The sequence below is a fragment of the Tachypleus tridentatus genome, chromosome 3, assembly GCF_004210375.1.
Source record: "Tachypleus tridentatus isolate NWPU-2018 chromosome 3, ASM421037v1, whole genome shotgun sequence".
In the NCBI taxonomy this organism is placed as follows: domain Eukaryota; kingdom Metazoa; phylum Arthropoda; class Merostomata; order Xiphosura; family Limulidae; genus Tachypleus; species Tachypleus tridentatus.
The window spans coordinates 42146450-42163852 of record NC_134827.1 but is presented as its reverse complement, the minus strand read 5'-3'; the positions used below and the strand labels follow the sequence as shown (position 1 = coordinate 42163852).

Sequence of the window (17403 nt, the reverse complement as noted above, 5' to 3'; positions counted from 1 at the left end):
TATATACTGTCATAATTTATATTTCATTTTTAATTATATACTGAATTTTAGGATTTTGATTTTTTGAATAAAAATTTTAAATATTTTGCTACTAAGAAGAGAATTAATTTTATTTAAACATAATAAAATGGTGACAATGGTATTACTCTTTCTTATTCTAAGTAACTCCTTCTATATTTGAAATATGCTTAATATAAATTAATTTAGTACATAAAGACAACATTTATTTTTTGTTTTAAACTTTTGTTGAAAATAAACATTTTCATTCTGAAATATATAAAATAAAAATAAAGTTTTCTTCAGGTATTACACTTAATTCATCACAATATTAAATATAAATGTGAAGCCTATTTGATTTACCAATTGTCACCGAGTTATAGAAAATCCTATATGAATATAGCTTCTCTTTAGTTAGTAAAATACAAATCAAAATACTACATATTAGTTCATCATTTAATTAAAATTGTTAGAAAAGTGTAATTTTACTGATTCCTCCTTTTTGTATATTCTGGTTTGTAATCATTTTATTGTTCACTTTTGGATTGTATATTTTTTCTACATTGTTTATGTTCTCTCACTTGTTTTCATTTAACACTAAGGATCAAACTTATCAGCAATGCATTTATGGAAAATACATTCTTTATGCACAGATAAATTAATAATAGTAACATGAAATGAATGTTCTTATTTTATGAAATTTACGTGCAAGAATGGTCATAGAACATTGAATAATAATAACAAAGAATGTGGTAATTAAATTATGATAAAAAAAGAGTTGTGCATCACTCTGATTTTGTAAGTCCTGTTTATAACTGTTTGAAATGTGCTGTAACAGATATCATGGATTAATGTTATAACAGGATCATTTCCACACATTCTTGGAAGGTCAGTGACATTGAGTCAGTTATTGTTGTAAGAAAGGGGTTTGGTAGAAATACAAATTTTACTAATTGTAATCATAGTAAGGGTAGATATACTATGTAATCATAGTAAGGGTAGATATTAAAGACAGCTTAACTTCTGTACCAACAGATGCTTTGAAATATTAATAGTAAAATATTTATTTCATCCTCAAAATTTAAACCAGACAGAGTGATACTTCTAGAACTTAAGAACATTTATGTGATGAACAGTTCATATTGTTTCTGTAATTAGTGTATATATTTTGAAGACAATCATAAAACCTGTTGGTTTAATTGATTCTCAGGTTTTAAGGCAAAACTGAAATTCAGAGTTATCAATCAAGTTAAAATCTAATTTTAATAAAACAACTTCTGTGTCATATTCTTATTGGAAAGTTCAAAGTTGAGCCATAGCACTGCCAATGGTGAGCTAGTTTGTGTTAATAATCTTTGTTTGTGTAATATTATACAACAAGTTTTATAGTTGTTGAAATAACTTTTCATGTAATCAGTTTAAGTACAAGGTATTTATAATTTTGTTCATAAACTCGTGGGTCATCAGAAAGAAAAATTGTTGTTTAGAATGCTCTTTTACCAGGTTAATAATGACTACATCATGTTGTTGTTCCTTCCAAATTAAAAGTTGATAAGTTAAAAAAAATTCAAGCATAAATTACAAGTAGTCAAATTATAATCTTAACTGTGTGTGTTTATGGATTTTGACATTTGGGTCAGTTTTGAGTTGTTTAGATTAAAATAATATTGAAACATCCAATACTTTAGTACCAAATAAACAAATTTTGCTGTTACTGATTTGTATAATTTGTTATTAATTTTTTTAAAATTTGGATATACTTTTTACTACAGACTATGGTGTGTGCAAATCAGATTCTAAGATCAAAACAGGCTGTATATGCATTCTTTGACATTGGCAAGGAAACCTCAAGTATAATGTAAGAATTCTTTTTTATAGTAGTATTAAGATTAGTGTTGATATGCAAGGTAGATTTTAATGACTATACACAGGTATTTTATTGCAAATTCAATGTAGCTATAAGATGTTGCTTGTAATATTACATCTCAGATTTTAGAGAAGTATTGTTACTGTAAGTAATTACTCACAACAACTCGTTCCATAACTCAATGAACCTGTTAGAAAAATGAAATTACCTTAAATGTAATTCATTTGGTTCATTCCAAGACCTAATCTGTTGTCCTTTTAAGTTATCATCAGAGTATAACTTAACAAAATAAGATGAAAGATCTTACCCTGCCCCTGTAAAGTAATCCTTCCATCCCTGGAATAATCCTAGTTGAACACATTTCATTAAGTCAGTATCTTGGATAACAAGACCAAAATTGTTCATAGCATTCCAAGTGAGACTTAACATAAGGAAGTATCTCTTTAAATCGTTTAATTGTGATGTTTTAAAATACATCATAAATTATATTAGCTATATTTATAGCAACAAAGAAGTACTTTTTTGAATGGCTTGTGTGAATTGTTTTCTACCATATAAAGACCTTTTTCTTTATTCATGCTTTGAGCTAGTTTTTATCTTTATTGAATGTGTGATCTAACTTAAGTCAAATGAATTATCTTGTACTTACTGTATTTAAATGTCATTTACCAAACATTTGTTCAACTTACCAATTTACTTAGTTCATTCTGTAGTACCTCAGAATCTTCAATACAGCTAGATGTACCCAAAGATTAATTTCACCAACAAATTAAGATAAATTGCTAATTATACACTTAAAAGATAACTCAAGCATTAATCCCTGAAGTACTTCTAGAAACTAAAACAGCACCAGTTGGTATAGAAAATCTTAACCACTCCAATAAATCTTTCTCTCTGTTACATTCTATATGATTCCATTAAATATGTGTAAAATTAAAATCTTCCATGATTATTGAATCAGTTTTCTTATCAGTAACAATTTTGATTTCATCATATAATATACCATATATATTCAACATCGTGACCAATGTTTTATATTTTCAATCCTAACAGGTACAGTTCATGTCAGAAAAACACATTCATTCCTTTTAGTAATTGTTCCTATTACAACATCACATCCTAATGCAGCTGGCTGCTTCTATACTGCCTCTCAATATGGCACTTGGATGTTAAGAGTTAAGATGTGTCCGGCTTTTTTGGTTTTTTTATTGCTTGCATGAAACTTTTCAACATCAATTGTTATTTGATACTGAATGATAAGAGTTATCAGTTTAGGCAGGGAACTGTGAAGCCACACATGGGTATGTGGCTGCTCATTCCAATGTATTGTTGTTAGGCCCAGTAAATCATTAACTTATTCGTTTTTCAAATAGATCTGTTTGTTGTAGGTCTATTATTAGTGGTTTTGAGTAGACATTTTCAGTGTGTTCACTCACTGATGATATACATACATATATATCATAAAAATATAATAATTTTTTTTCTACATTGTATCAAATAAATCAATCTGTATCATGAACCTGTGTTTAGACCTAATATATGTCTGATGTCTTGTAAAAGGAACTCAATAGGCCTTTTCTTAAAATAGTCTTTGTCTGATTATTTTGGTACAGTTTGATAAAACACACTGATATCACTGTAGCAATCACCCCTTGTCAGCAGCTAGTTCAACCTTATCTTGAGAAAATGCAATCAGACAAGCCCATGACTCTTCTTCTGGGTGGTGATGTCCAAACCATGATGAAAACTGTGCTCATGTATCTTAAGATGGCTGGTTCAGGTGTTAAAACTTTTATTAAAATAAAGTAGAGAACAACGTTTAAACCTTCTTAGGTCATGTTAATAAATGTTTTAATATCCACAGCAGCTGCCTTGAGATACATTTTACTTCAAGTAGGTTTCTTGTCATCACAAAAAACTGCTCAATCTTGTTGTGAAACCAGATATATAGAAAACATTGAATGCAAAGCTCAAATTGGATTGATATAAATTGCAGGAAGATGATCTCTTGGCTTATAATAAAATCGACATTAGGTTTTCTTCAACAAGGCTTCTTTCTTAATTAGAATTAAGTGACAAGCACAAAAATGGTGTTCAGAATACAGTATAGAACAGAATTACTAGCAATGGCCAAGACGTTGTTGAAAAAGTGCTAATTATAATAAGCTGTAGTAAGAGACAATATCTGCTTTTTCCCAGCCAGTCCTGCTGTTATAAAGTGTTACATTTCTTAAAGGAAACTGAATAGGATTCTCAACTCCTTTGTTGAGTTAGTTAAAATAAACACTGATGAAATCACAAAACAGTTTACTCAGTTTCTTCACAATGAGTTCATGGCTAATTTCAGTACATTTAGTGATTTCAACTTAGAGAATAAAAGAGCAGATGCACTTTTGGAAAAGCACTTTATAAAGTATCCAAATTTGTAGAGTGTGATGGAAGATTCTTTCTGTCTTGTCACATGGACAAACTAGTGTGGAGACGGGAATCCAAGTAAACTCCAAGGTGAGAATGTCCTAAGCAAAAGGATACACACGACACAAAAACTAGTTTATGATCTAATAAGCATACTGGAAGTGTGCTGTAAGTCTAGATCATTCTACAAATTATTATATTTGTGAAAGGGGTAAGAAAAGCATTTGGAAACAGAAAAGTTACAATTTAAACAAAAGTAAAATTGGTAGAAAAGTGAGAAAACCTAGATTAACTGAAAAAGAGAAAAACGATTGTGCTTTGACATACAAACCCTAGAAGTCTCAAGTGATGGAAAATGTGAAACCTGCAGCAGTAGAGATGAAACTGAATCTATTCTGAAAGGTCATTAAGAGAAAAACCATGATTGGATCAAGTCAAAGAAGAAATGGAAATGTGACACAGACTGGGACATTGATCTTTTTGTGCATAGAACATTTATGTCAGTGAAAAGTATTCCAAACATTTGTGAAATTGAAAACATGGCCTGGACAGTTGATGTTTTATTGATACATATAATATATATTTTATTAAATCATTAGAAATATACCAAAATAGTTTTTGAATACTGTCTTTATTTATTTTGCAAATTAAGCTCTTGACATAAATACTGTGTACCCATTTGTCAATTTAAAGCACAATTATAATCATATTGTTAAAATGGTAGCCTTCATGACAGTGTGAATTCTGCTTTCCTGGCCCTTGAAACCCAAAAGAAAGTCTTTATAAAGTTCTGGAATTTGTTCTGCCAAGTTTTATCCATTGACTTTAACTCATCATTCTTTATCCTCTGTTGTTTCCTGTTTCCATTCCTGTCCCTCCTCCTCTTTCTCCAACGACTATTTGTCTAAGGCAATGTCAAACCTTTTAGGCAAAGTTACTGTCAAAAGGATTTATCACCCTCTCCCAAGATTTTATTTTCATCTGTTTCTCATATCCCATAGCACTGGGGGATTTGGTCATCATTCTGTCCCATCTCTGTCAGTTTCTAAACCTTCCTCAGTTTATAGTGATGAGTTTTCTCACTTCTCAATGTTCTTTTTGTTTGAAACTTTGGATGACTGAGATTGATGTTTCTTCATATTCCCATTTTGCAACATCCATAATTTGTTGTTAGTTGAGTTGATAAGTTCTCAGTTCTTCTTTTGGCCTAATACTGGTCTCATACATTTTACTTTTTGTCACTGTTTGATATACAAGACTTTAGCTTAACAGTTATTAATTACTTTATTTAGTGACGTAACATTTAATGAATATTTAGTTTTCATAACAATAGTGTTAAAAGTTAATTATTTTAAAAGTAATAGTTATATCATATTTCTTTGCTTACATAGGTAAGAGTTGTATGTTATGTGTATAGTTCAATTGCTGTAGTGTTTTTGATGTAATCTTTCTTGAAACTTCAAAGGTTATCGTGTTATGTGAATACTTTTATGTTATAGCATCTTGTTTGTTAAACATTGGAGGTCTCAGTTGGACAATGTATATCTAAGTGTGTATGAATTAGTGAAATTAAATAATTATATCCAAATGAAGCACAAAAGTAAACAAACAAAATCATGAGGAAGGACTGCATTGAAAACAGCAAATCCCAACCTCTGATTAATTATATTATAACCATAAATTTTGAGACATAAATAAAACACATTAAAATTAAACAAAATATGCTACATATTTTTAAAAAAGATCTTTGGGTACAAGTTACAACATGGGATTATAAAATTTATCCTAGGTTTTGTAGGTGACTGCTGAAGTAGGACCTACATAGCGGTAGGAATACACATCAATCAGTGTTAACTATTCACTAGTCTCATATAAGATTAGAAAATAGGAGAGCGAGATGTGGATGCAAAACACTTACTTATAGACATTATAAAATAAAATAGGAGAGCAAGATGTGGATGCAAAACACTTACTTATACACATTATAAAATAAAATAGGAGAGCGAGATGTGGATGCAAAACACTTACTTATACACATTATAAAATAAAATAGGAGAGCGAGATGTGGATGCAAAACACTTACTTATAGACATTATAAAATAAAATAGGAGAGCGAGATGTGGATGCAAAACACTTATAGACATTATAAAATAAAATAGGAGAGCAAGATGTGGATGCAAAACACTTATACACATTATAAAATAAAATAGGAGAGCGAGATGTGGATGCAAAACACTTACTTATAGACATTATAAAATAAAATAGGAGAGCAAGATGTGGATGCAAAACACTTACTTATACACATTATAAAATATCAATTAAAAGTTAATGATGTTTTGAGTTTTGAAAAAGAGAAACAGGAAGTAAAACCTTCATATTTGATAATTAATTTTAGACATAAAGTATCCAATGATTTGCAGATTTCTAACATCAAGCTATAAACAATATTTTTTATTGTAAAAATGTAAAGCCTACTGTCAGTTATAAGTAAGAAGTCCTGATTGGTCCATTACTATATAATTGTAAAGGTTTTTAACTAATTTAAATGTAGATGATTTTAATAATATACCTTGTGAATGTGAAAATAGTTTATTTATTGATACTTTTCATAAACATATTATTATTGGTAATTTAATATTATAAAAGATAAAATATTATGTGATATACTCAAAAAAGGAACTAAATACAGAATAGCAACAAAATGTGATAAGAATAATATTCTAAAATATCTTGAAATAATAATGATGAATATATTTTAAAACTTAATTATATTACAGCTAGGTGGTTTTTAGAATGGAAATTATATATACTTAAAAAAATAAAAATAAAATTATCCCACAAATTTAAAAGAATATCATATAGAGTTATCATTTAATCAACCAAAAAACATTAAAGAACTACAAGAACAATGTTGTAGTTCTTATTGATAAAGCTAACTGTAACATTGGTATAATTTGTAAAACATTCTGTACAGTAACTATGACAAAAGAAATTAATAATAAACAAACTTTAAACTTGTTAACTAACCCAAAAATACAGTGATTAATAATTTCATTAAAGCTTATCATGAACTTTCTTCTAAACATAATTCGTATGAAGATTTGCCATTTCTTTATGCTATTCCAAAATTATATAAATCTTCAATTAAATTTAGATTTACTTCCAGTTCAATAAAAAACAATTATCAAACAACTGGCTATATTATTAAATAAATTACTTAATATTTTACTTGATAAAATAGAAAATGTAAGTATTAACAATAAAAGACATACATTTTGGATAATAAAAAATAACCAACCTATTTTAGAATGCCTAAGAAAGTGTTGGCACTGAAATATAACGTCTTTATTATGGATACCCCCACTTGTGAAAAAATTGAAAAGAAACATTGCTGTACAATCAACATTCCAATCAGGTTCTGTACCTCATTTTCTAATTATGCATTCCTTATCCAAGAAATCCTTAAGGCAGATGTCCCCCTTTTTTATTCAAAATGGATTAGGGGGGGGGGGTTCTGGTTCCTTTAAGTCAGTAAAGAAGTTGCTTTCTGCAGACATTTTGATGGAAATTCAGGTTGAACTTGCATTCACATCTGATGCTCAGAGGTGATGAGGACAATCATGAAGGTGGAGGTGAGTCCACTGTATGTTCTTCTTTGGTTGTCTGGGTTGATTTGTGACTTCTTGCAGTTTTAGTTTGTGTCTCCTGAGCATTTGTGATCTGGTTGTCTGTTTCAACTAAAACATTGGATAGTTGTAACTTGCATGGTGTGAGTTTGGCATGTGGTTGTAACCCATGAGGTTAAACTTGGGGTCTGACAGGATCTGTTACATTTCTTCTTCAGATTAGGTCATTGTTGGAGGTTGAAGTTGTCATCAGTCTAAGTGTCATTGTCTTTCATCCTGGTGTTGAGTTTTGGGATGTTGCTGGCAGTGGAGGTTAGCAGAGTTGCATGAGTGAGTTTGCATGCTTTTCCTGGCTAGTTGGTTGAGTGGAAAATCGGTGATTGGCTGTGGGAAGTCATCAGTTGATCGTCTATGTTGTGATTGTCTGGAGGGTTTAGATATCTGTGGTTTGATGAAACAATGACAAGTTCATTTGGCACTGAAGTGGAATATGTGATACTAACACCCATTGCATAAAATGTAGTCAGCACTGTGCTTAGAGGTTGTAACTATCTTGATGAAATTAGTGGCTTGATTGGTATGCTAGGAAAAAATCTGGTGAATGGCGTATATTTTGGTCTTGGATTGGTTTTCTACAGCATGTGTGATTTCTGGTGGGTGAATGGATGTGTCAACGCCTCTGAGAAAAACAGAATAGATTGATAGAGCTCTTCATGGGCAAACAACTGACATTGATTTCAGTGTTTCAGGGTTTACATAAATAGGATAGATCATCTGGTGTAGAGGACTGGAGGAGAATTCCACTTTGACAAAGGATTTGGGTCCTGGAAGAGTATGGTTGCATCAGGCATGGCCTGAGCAATAAAAGTGGTAATTTGTAGCAGCATATATTGCGACAGTGGTTCATTGACAATTACCAGCGAGGCCATTGAGGTAACTAGCAAAGTTGGTCTTGGCAGTGAAAACAGCATAATAGCAGAGGGAGTTTAGCACGTCTTGCTGGCTTGGTGACTGACTACAAAAAGACAATGTTTAGAGATACTAGACTACTCCTTTTATTATGGACTCTCTTTGAAGGTGAGATATTTTTGGTGAGTCATATTTAATCAGATTTCTCTTTTCTATGCCATGTTAAATTGCCTTCTAGAATTCATTGTGCAGACTGGTATTTGGACCTCTATCAATTCCTTTAGCCCTCTTAACCATTTCTACTAGATTATTTATAGTGGTAAGAGTATTTATTTCTACTGTTCAAGGTCACTTACCTTGCTTTCACAGGGTCCCACTCTGTGGTGAGTGTTTCCTAGACTGCTGTTCTTATATCAAACAAATTCTTCACTATCAGCCATTATTTCAATTTATACATGTTGCAAAAGGTTCTGTAAAAATGAAGTGTTTCATGAGACCACACTGGAGCTCACCAGGTGGTATTACCATTCTATGCTGGACTCCCACTCAGGAACTATCATAACTGAAGATAAAGTGGATCCTGCATGTCCTTGATGGTTATTAGGTAGAATAATTTTGGTTTGGTTTTAAAAATTTAGGGAACTTGATTTATCTGTTGCATAAATTCCAGAGCTCTGTTCCTCAGTACTTCCCAATGTCCATTACCTCACAGATTCTACTACTGTAGCTAAGGAGTTCTTACCACATGTAGTTTCCAGTCACTAGGATGGTGGACAGAGACTTTTCCTCCATAGCCTTAGATTTAATTCCTCCACTATCAAAGAAAAGGTCAAAGTTGGGGTTCTCCTATCTGGGTCCCTGGATTTTTTTTTTTCTTCTCTCTCTCTCAGATGTTGATGGGAGCAGCATCAGATCGTGCAGGTTCCTATTTGTAATATCAGCTTACATTTAATGCTTGTCTAATTAGATGAGGTGTGCATAGCCCTTTCTTTTGATCAGTATTGGTTCAGTACATTGTTCATGAAAGACTGCCATCTATCTCTGTAATTCGAACATGGAATAGTCCCATCCTGAGTTTTTAGTTGAGCAAAGTTGTTCTATGCTTTCCCCATAATTCTTGGCAAGAGTAATGGTCCTTGCCCACTTGTTTAGTGAGTGAGGATGAATGTTCATAATTCCAGACCAGATGATTTGTGTTCCTTTGAGTATAGCATACATAGTCCTATCATTCAGAGGCTAGGGTGTTGACTTTCAGCTTTCATCAGGTGGAGGAGATTTCTTTGTTTTCATGTTGCTTACTTTCTTGTAATTCTGTTGGTTGGGAACACACCGCTCTATTTCTACAGGTTTAAATTCAATATGTATGTAATGTTGCCTTAGCCACCAATATGGGATGTAAGGACCAAGAGCCCTTAATTTCATTCCCAATTAGTGGAACCTTGGCTGTCTGGTTGGGGCTGGCCTGTAGTGACTCCATCCTTGATACAGGAACTAAGTTCAAGGTGTTGAACACATGTTCTGGATGTAGTGCAGTCCTTCTACTTGGCTACTAATTTTATCATGGTATGCCCATGATCTATGCAGATGCTTTTTGTATGGATAATGCCCTCACTGGCCCTTTCATCATCTTATTGTGGGATTGTAGCTAGAAGTGTCAGCAGAAGTAAATGTATTTTGGAAGTCAACATTTTCCAACATTGAAAATGTACTTACTGTGCTGATCCCCTCCTCCCCTCTACATGTGCACACGACAGCTGGTTTTAGAGACTGTGATGGAGTCACTCTTGAAAAAGTGATAAAATTATCTGAATAAGATCCTTTTGTACAGTACTTGGATAGAGGGAACATTGACATAGGTGTAGAGTATCACAAAATAAATATTAGCGAGGTTAGTTGAAAGTGATATAAAAGACTGGAGCAAGTGAGAAAAAATTAGACCAGTGCTTAGATGGACAAAGGAAGAAACCCTGGCAGATGAGTAATAGTTATAAGTATCAGTGGAGGTAAGTATTATTGGAAGTATACTTTCAATTTATGGAATGTTAAGTAGTAACTGTATGAACTTATAATTTATTATTACTGCCTCAAAATAATAGTAAGTTTAGCATACAGTCTAGTATTAAGCCTAACTTTAGGCTTAAGTCTGCCTAAAAAATTCCCATTCCTAACTATTATAATTAAAATACACTAACTTGTGAAAAATTAAGACCAGGACAATACATTTCCAGAAATATGTTAAAGTCTATAATTAAGAGTATCTTTATTTTCTTTGTCTCAGAACTTGCAAATTTAGCTCTTTTAACCTACTCAGCTCCCTAAATGTTCATTTTAGAAAGAGCATTCCCACAATACTCTGTTTTACTGCCACTTGTTACTGAAATTCTCCTCATTGGAGGCTTTACCATATGAAATCAACAGTGTCTAGCTACATGCAGATTATCTTGAACTCAGTGAAGTGAATGCTATTCACATTTACTAACATTTGTTCAAACTGTATAATAGAAAGACCAGTAATCCAAATTTCATAATTATTTCTTTTTCTGGTGACACAAACCTGCTAACATTCATATCTTCAAGGATTTTGATTTTTTATTATAATCTTTGTTTGGAACTGATTTCAATATAATTACAAGTACAAATATATGTGTTTTCAGATTACCTAAAGAATTGATCATAATCATAAAATTTATAAATTTCATATAATCTAAACTTCATAAATCAGGCTGCTACATTTTGAAGTTATTTTTAAAATGTTAAGATCTGCATAATAAGTTACTGAAATTGAAGAGTATATGTTTGTTTATTTAAAAACTTTGCAGTGGAATGAAAGTGCTGTTTATTTTGTTATTATATTTCATACTTCAGTAGAGTTAGAAGTGTGATTGTTAGGTTCTGGATATTTGAGACAAATAAATATAAAACATATTTTATGAATAACAGTGCTATAAAACCTCAAAACATTTAAGTGAAATAATGAGTATTTCTTGTTAACTTATATTCAAGACAAGTTCAGTAATTGTTTTAGTTAATAACATGTTAATGCTTTTGATATTCATTATTCTAAATAAATATATTAGGCCTAGTTACTTTAAATGTCTTAAATTTACTATACATTATACAGGGTGTTTGGAAAGTCATTGTGCAGTTTTGAAAGCAGCGATAACAGCATTCATTCAGTCTATTTCAAGCCAGCAACTGATAGGGGTGTTTAGAAACAAATTAAGAAGGATCCAAGCCTGTATTGATGCCAAGAGGTTCACTTTCAACATTGTTTATCATTGTCATTCATATTTACCCTGTATTCTATATTAAAACATGTCTGTTAATAAATATATAAGTGCACAGTGACTTTCTGAACACCCTATAGTAAATAGGATATGAAAGGTATTTTATGTATGTATGTTTACTAGAAATGCACATATCTTTCATTTAATGAGGTAATTTCTTTTTCTAAATTTTTCTAATTAGGCTGCATTTGGGGAAGATGTTGTTCAACACTGGTGGTGAGTTGGATTTTGCTAATTTATAAAATCAATATTTGTTGATGGAAAAAAATCTTTATAAAGTTTAATGTTTTTTGTGTTTTTCATTCGTTAGTGTTTACAGTAAATAAAGTACAGTTCTGTCCACACAAGTGTTTTGCATATTCTCCATTACAAACTGAATATAGAATGACATATTTCTCTGACAGTATTTCATAACCATACCTTTAAATATACTACAAATATATTAATATATGATAAAGTTAATTTTCATAAGTTATTTAGAGAAGTTATGAAAATTGTGGAAAAAGAAAATGTGATTTTATTTTGTCTTGATGTACCTTAATGAAATTGTTTTGAATTTTTTACAATTTTCTGAATAAATTCTGGTTTTCCTTTAGTGTGATGCTAAACAACAGATAAAATGAATATTATTTCTTCCATTATAGAACGTGTAAACATTCTTAAATAGTCTAAATTCACTCTTCATATTTACAGTACTAATTTTATAATTTTATATCTGTGATTGTGAGCTTAACAGCTTCCCAGTACTTAAAGACTTGTTTGACAAGATTGGTGGTGATATTAAGAAATGTGATTTGTTGATATTGTATAATGAAATTTTTCAACATTTGAAATATCTGCATAACTGGTATTTTCCAAATGACCCATGCATGATGCTACAAAATCATACATGGGTAAAAGATCCATTTAATGTGCAGGATAAACCAATAGATTTTAATGTAACAGAGTATGAAAAGTTATGGTTTCAGATTCCACATTGCAACTAACCTTTGAAAAACTTGAGTTTTGGTTTAGTATCAAAGAAGAATATCCACAGTTATCTGAAGAAGCTGTTAAAATACTCCTCACTTTTCCAAATACATACCTGTTAAAATACTCCTCCCTTTTCCAAATACATAACTATGTGAGGCTGGATTTTCTTCATATGCTTCAACCAAAACAACATATTGCAACAGACTGAATGCAAAAGCAGATACGAGAATCCAGCTGTTTTCTATTAAGCCAGACATTAAAGAGACTTGCAAAAATGTAAAACAATGCCATTATTACTAAAATGTTTTGTTTTTTTTGGAAAATATAGTTATTTTTTATAAAAATATGTTTATTATGTAATGGATTTATTATTGTTATTTGTAAATTAATTAATAAATAAGAATTTAAAAAAGTTCTCAGTTTTCATTTTTAATAAGGTAAATATCAATTGATATAACCCACATATACAAAAGCTCTTTGGGGATCCTCAATCATTTTTAGGAGTGTAAGGGAGTGAGACCAAAAGTTTGAGAACCACTGGTTTAGAACAAACTTTTCCTGAAATTTTTTTTCCAAAAAGAAAGTCTTTTTGATATCCTTGTTTATGCAAAACACCATTGTATTGTGCCACAAAATATTTGCTCATTGTAAGAAAGTTTTATGTCAGACTTCTAAGATTACAAAAAATACTATTTCTCTGCCCAACATTTAAAAACTAGTAAGGTATACAAAAGTTGATCTTTAAGCTCAAAATCCACTGCTGAACAACAAATACAACCACAGGTATTGTATGTTGGATTAACAGACAAACCAAAGCTATCCTTAGAGGATGGTTTAATAATTGCAAATTTTTTATCAAAACCAAAAACATTCTTTTGCTACACACTTTAACCAGCATGAGCTCTCCATCAGTAGCATGATTATCATTAGTATTAAATGAAAATCCAATGGAGAAGTAGAAAAGTCCTTTTGGATCAGTTTTGTAAACATTGTCACCCCGTGTGGTATGAACCTTGACCACAATGATCATTGTCCTCTAACTCAATCGGTCTGGAGAATCTTAGAAAATTATTGAATTAATAATGTTTTAAGACTTGTTGTTAAGTTAAATTCTTTTTATCTGTATATTTATGTGTTACTATTGGATTTCACTTCAATTTGTTATTAATATTTCACTGTGACAGTTCCAGTATCATTAAGTGCTTTTATTGATAAATTTACAGCTTGTTATACATTTTACTACTTGTACAAACAAATTTCTTATAATCCAATTTTATTTCCAAATTGAACATTCTGTTTTTCTCCTGGCACTTATACTATTACACATAACTAAACAATGTCACTTCATAATTTCAGTTATATTCTTAGTAATGTGTGATGACCACTTTTGGTGAAGTGATTGCATGACTGATGAGTGTGCTTATAATGGTCATTTTTCATTTACCCATTATGAGGGAAATCCACTTCCTGAAAGCACTTGAATATTTATCTATTTCCCTCATACTGACTTGTTTATGTTATTCCTGCATATTTTTGTCAGTAACTTTCATGTAAAGAAATACTTTATAAAGACGTTTTTCTGTTAAACATTTGTTGAAATACTAAAACTGTATGTTTTACATTATGGTGTGTGGTAAGGAATTTCTTGAGGTTTTTATATTTGTTTTCAGTAGTAAATTACATTCCTCACCCCAGAAATAATATTAAAATATCAAAATATCTCTTTAGAATTATAATCTGAATTAAACTTCCTTATACTTACCATCTTTTTATAATGTAAATTGTAGATTTAAAACTATTTTTTTATCTTTACAGCATATTTTCTGGACAAAATACAAATATTTGTGAATTTTTTCTGTTACCTCTATTGACCTGAAATTGTAAAAAAACACAAAAACAACTTTTTCTATTTATTCATTGAAATAATACCCGAATACTAACTTTGTTGTTAGTCATTCAGCAGTATGTCTGTAGAATTAAAATGCTAGAAATTGAATACGTATAGTGATAGCATAAATATCTCATTGTGTAGCTTTGTGTTTAACTTTAAAAACAAACAAACTATTCCTCTAATGATAAATATATCAGATTTTCATAATCATATTTACCCTTGGTTTTAACCCTATGTGTATGGAGGGGATTAAAAAATCCATGTTAAGATCTTTTTGTGCAGAATTACATTCAAAATTGAACATTTTTATTGTCTGTGTTTATCAGTAAACTTGGCATCACAACATAGCTTGTAATTCTTATCTTAATTAAAACACACATACAGTATTTAAATAAATTCTCAATAATCACATCTCTGTATCTTTTGGTACTTCTTTACACCACATTGACCATTTTAGATTTTTTCTGATATTATATAATTTTCTGAACTTACCATCAACTATACAACTTGTATTTCAGACACTGCTGGCCCCTAATGTAAATTTTATAATCTCCAATTTTTTTGGTTTACCAAGAAGAAAGTCAAACTTACATCTTCTACCTCATTGTGTCTTTCACAAAATTTCTATATTTCTCATTGACATTTGCTTTGGATAGTTTATAACAGCAGGAAAGAGCAGGTTCTGCTCTATAAGATTCACAATGAGGATAATTTGTTTAGGTCCTAGATTAGAAAATATTGAATTTTGGTTTTAATGTTTGCCTTTGCACTGTCCACCTTGGTCAGCTAACAGAATGTTTTAAAACCTATTTATAGCTTAGGTTGTTCTTGTTTGAAATAAAAAGTAATAACACTTTTGACTGTCAACATTGTCAAGCAAAGTAGGCTTACAGTGCTTTGTTGTTGATGTTAAAAAGGCTAAACTCAAGATAAAATACTAAATATTTGGTTTTATGTATATTTTTTATTTATTGTTATAAAAGTAACTATAATGCAAAAATTAAAAACTTGTAAGGTTAGATAAAAAAACTTGAAAAAATTTATTAGGATGCTCAGTTTTCTAGTATATGCATTTACATCTTATGATGGTAATTCAGTTGTGGGGTGCTTTATTACATTTATAAATAGTTGTCCAGCTGTGATAAATAGCTTTCAGCATATTCTGAAAGGGTCTGTGTACAGTAATTAAATAAAATTAACCCAGAGTTGAAAACTCTCTCAGCTTTGGTTACAAGATAAAATAGTGTGCAATTGTCTATTACAATACGTAGTCATTTTATAAAGAAAGAAAAACTTGATATTTATTATATACTTTTTATCTTTCCATTTTACACTACACTTAGTATTGGGGTAGAGAAATTAATAGATAAAACATAAAATTTTACTGAAAAAAGCATTTAATATTCATGTAGAAAGTTCTGGAGCTATGTAAATGAAACATGAAAACTGTACTCTACAATGAAGTTCCCGTTTATATAAGATGGACCCATATTAGAAACCTCTAGTGAATATTGTAGCATCAGTAGAATTTAACCACACTTTTGCTTCTTTGCTCCCCTTTGGGTATTTGTTAGACCCAATACTGTATCTCTTTATACTCATCCAGTAGGCTTTCATCTTTTCTTTCACATTTGCCTGGCCTAATGAGGAGCAGTTATGGTTTTTTTTTATCTTCTATATACAATATCAGATACAGAATCTTGGTGCCACATCAGTGCCAGATAGAGAATCTTGGTTCCATATCAGTGCCAGAATTTCAAATTCCTCTTCCCCATCTTTGTGTTAAGAATGTATTAGTCCACTGTAAAAAGACTACAATAGTTTATAGTAACATTTAGTTAAATGGTACCATAAAGTATAAAATACATGTTTTTACTGAAAAATAGTGAATTATAAGTGGTTACTTGCACTTGTAAATTTTAGGCTAAAACTTTTCATTAAAGCAAATCTACTTTTCCATGTCTGTATAGGACTAAACTTACAACTGCCCTTAACTAACTGGAATCATAAAATAATATGTTAAAGGAGATAATGTTTGTAAACAAACTAATTTACTTGAAAGTGAAATTTTGAGTAACAAACAAAGCAAACTATGTGGAGCTAATATTACATTAAAGTAAGTAAGCTTGCGAGAGCCTGATACTATTCTGAGTGTTGGTTATTGGTGAAACACTGCACTAGATAACTCAGTAATGATCTACTATTGTATCAGAACAGTAACCAATATTATTTGTAGTACTCTAACTTTCTGCATAACACTTCTAATATTATTCAGTGAATTTAAGAATCAGTAGGTATGAAGCTATTGTGGTAATATAAATGTGTATTAGTATGAGATAACTCAGCATGTTGAAAATACCATGCATTTGGTGATAACCTTTCTTACAAGTTGTTAACAAAGCTGTTCAAGTCAATGCAACATTGTGAGAGGTTTGTTTA

General features: G+C 30.6%; 1 protein-coding gene and 1 long non-coding RNA gene across 20 annotated transcripts in view; both read left to right on the top strand.

The window, feature by feature from the left end:
• Positions 1-17403, top strand: part of LOC143246752 (synaptonemal complex protein 2-like) — a 253052-nt gene that overhangs the window by 209986 nt on the left and 25663 nt on the right. The window lies entirely within an intron of this gene.
• The window catches only part of LOC143246759 (uncharacterized), a 28843-nt gene continuing 13205 nt past the window's right edge, over positions 1766-17403 (top strand). For 8 of the 10 annotated variants that reach the window (XR_013026139.1, XR_013026138.1, XR_013026137.1 and 5 more), the window contains exons 1-2: positions 1766-1855; positions 12283-12317. This is a non-coding gene — a long non-coding RNA (uncharacterized LOC143246759). The remainder of the gene's footprint in view (positions 1856-12282; positions 12318-17403) is intronic. The other 2 variants (XR_013026130.1, XR_013026131.1) reach the window with 1 other exon arrangement.